Here is a 3,382-nt window from a genome sequence, read left to right on the forward strand (position 1 = left end):
ATACTGCTACAGCTTGTTAGTTAAAGGCATGTAAGAATTATTAACCAAAACATGAACTTGAAATGGCTAAATGACCAGTATCTACAAACTGAGCAGTGTCATGATTAATGAACAACCACTGAAATATGCTCAACCATACAGTTTATATACTGTCTTTGTATATATTACAATCTGTAGTTCTTTAGGAGGGTTATGGTTTCCCAAAACTGCAGCAGCACACAGCTTTCCACTTTATATTTCTTTTGGAGTTTTGCCTTTTCCACTTAATTACAACAAGTCTTTCTGAACACATACAGTGCCTTGCGAAAGTATTCGGCCCCCTTGAACTTTTCAACCTTTTGCCACATTTCAGGCTTCAAACATAAAAGATATAAATTTTTTATTTTATGTGAAGAATCACCAACAAGTGGGACACAATTGTGAAGTGGAACGAAATCTATTGGATTTTTGAAACTTTTTTAACTAATAAAAAAATGAAAAGTGGGGCGTGCAAAATTATTCGGCCCCCTTGCGTTAATACTTTGTAGAGCCACCTTTTGCTGCGGTTACAGCTGCAAGTCGCTTGGGGTATGTCTCTATCAGTTTTGCACATCGAGAGACTGAAATTCTTGCCCATTCTTCCTTGCAAAACAGCTCGAGCTCAGTGAGGTTGGATGGAGAGCGTTTGTGAACAGCAGTTTTCAGCTCTTTCCACAGATTCTCGATTGGATTCAGGTCTGGACTTTGACTTGGCCATTCAAACACCTGGATACGTTTATTTGTGAACCATTCCTTTGTAAATTTTGCTGTATGTTTGGGATCATTGTCTTGTTGGAAGATAAATCTCCGTCCCAGTTTCAGGTCTTTTGCAGACTCCAACAGGTTTTCATCCAGAATGGTCCTGTATTTGGCTGCATCCATCTTCCCCTCAATTTTAACCATCTTCCCTGTCCCTGCTGAAGAAAAGCAGGCCCAAACCATGATGCTGCCACCACCATGTTTGACAGTGGGGATGGTGTGTTGAGGGTGATGAGCTGTGTTGCTTTTACGCCAAAGATATCGTTTTGCATTGTGGCCAAAAAGTTCGATTTTGGTTTCATCTGACCAGAGCACCTTCTTCCACATGTTTGGGGTGTCTCCCAGGTGGCTTGTGGCAAACTTTAGACGAGACTTTTTATGGATATCTTTGAGAAATGGCTTTCTTCTTGCCACTCTTCCATAAAGGCCAGATTTGTGCAGTGTAAGACTGATTGTTGTCCTATGGACAGACTCTCCCACCTCAGCTGTAGTTCTCTGCAGATCATCCAGAGTGATCATGGGCCTCTTGGCTGCATCTCTGATCAGTCTTCTCCTTGTCTGAGCTGAAAGTTTAGAGGGACGGCCAGGTCTTGGTAGATTTGCAGTGGTCTGATACTCCTTCCATTTCAAGATGATCGCTTGCACAGTGGTCCTTGGGATGTTTGAAGCTTAGGAAATCTTTTTGTATCCAAATCCGGCTTTAAACTTCTCCACAACAGTATTACGGACCTGCCTGGTGTGTTCCTTGGTCTTCATGATGCTCTCTGCGCTTTCAACAGAACCTTGAGACTATCACAGAGCAGGTGCATTTATACAGAGACTTGATTACACACAGGTGGATTCTATTTATCACCATCAGTCATTTAGGACAACATTGGATCATTCAGAGATCCTCGCTGAACTTCTGGAGTGAGTTTGCTGCACTGAAAGTAAAGGGGCCGAATAATTTTGCACGCCCCACTTTTCATTTTTTTATTAGTTAAAAAAGTTTCAAAAATCCAATAGATTTCGTTCCACTTCACAATTGTGTCCCACTTGTTGGTGATTCTTCACATAAAATAAAAAAATTATATCTTTATGTTTGAAGCCTGAAATGTGGCAAAAGGTTGAAAAGTTCAAGGGGGCCGAATACTTTCGCAAGGCACTGTATTATTTTAGTTTCAGGACAGCCAACACGAGCAGCTGGATAATAAAATAAGACACAGATACAGCGACTACCTATATTAGTTGTGCCAGTGCTGTGATTACTGTTCAGTACAATATTTTGTAGCAAAAGGCAAAAATGTTTATGATACAAAACTGTGCAAACTTTCAAAAATGTAACACCTATAAGAAAGACGTTAATATGGAATACCTTCTTAAAATTACTAAACAGCTTTGAGACTAAATTGAGTACAGGTGTAGGGTGATGGACTCAGTCCATGCAAATCCTCTTGACTGGTGATGAGACTTTATATGAAAGAAAATCATTCCAAGAAGCTAACCACTTTACTTTTTGCCATTTCAATATGTTGGACACCACCCCTGCACTCCTCCAGTGTAGGGACTTCCAACAGCCAGAACTCTTGATTACAGGTGTAGTAGTCATTAGTGTGGAGTAGTGGTTAGGACTCTGGAATAGTGATTGGAAGATTGTGGTCTCAAATCTTGGGCAGAGCACTACTGTTGTACCCTTGAACGAAATACTTCACCCCGATTGAGAAATGTGGCATTCTGGGTCAGGAAAGACTGATATTATAGCTGGTCGACCACAAAAAGCTGTTAAGGCCTATAAACTATAAATAGACACACTGGGTGATTATTAGTTAACTGAATAACAGGAACAGGGCTCAGACCACATTCTCACATGGGAGTGATTAGACATGTTTGGTATATAAAGGGCCTCACTGGGCTTGAGTTATAGAACAGCAAGTGGGTAGTGAGTTTTGGGTGTGATTCTGTTGAAACTGGTGACACTTCAAACCACTGTTGGTTTTTAAGGTGCTCAGACTCCTTGAACCACTTTGCTGTTGAGGCCTATCGCAAGTAAAAATAAGCAGCTGTTTAAAGGGAACAAGCGTAAATTGCTTTGGATAATGGTGTTGGCCAAATAAATTAAAAAGTGGCTGTCCTCCTTAAAGGTGGATTGTAGTGTGGTATTAGCATGGTTAAAGTCTGGTTATGCATGGAGAGGTGCAGTAATGTATGACAAAGACTGTGTGATCACAGGATAAAATGCATTTTATAAGCAAAATAAAACTGCTGTGAAAATCAGAAGCAGAGCTTTGAGTCATTTATGGTCTTAGGCCCCATCCTTTGAGGTAACGCTGCCAGCTGAACAACCCACTGAGCATGCCTGAGGAAAAAGCAGTTCATGGAGGTGGGAGTGGTATATCAGAGAAGGATCAAACAGTCACTCAACTGGTTCAATTAGATCATTGAGACTCTTACCTTTTTATGAGCTCAGTCTTGGTCTGCACAAACTGTATTTTCCTGATGCACTCTTTCAGTGGTTTTGTTAAAAGGTACAAGCTTCAACATTGCCCCAAAAAAGAGGCATTTCAAGTGTATTTTTAAAATAACCCACTCCCATAAGATTAACTTTCCTATAAATTCCTCCTTTTAT

This window comes from Lepisosteus platostomus, chromosome 10 (assembly GCF_059453375.1).
Source record: "Lepisosteus platostomus isolate fLepPlt1 chromosome 10, fLepPlt1.hap1, whole genome shotgun sequence".
Lineage (NCBI taxonomy): Eukaryota > Metazoa > Chordata > Actinopteri > Semionotiformes > Lepisosteidae > Lepisosteus > Lepisosteus platostomus.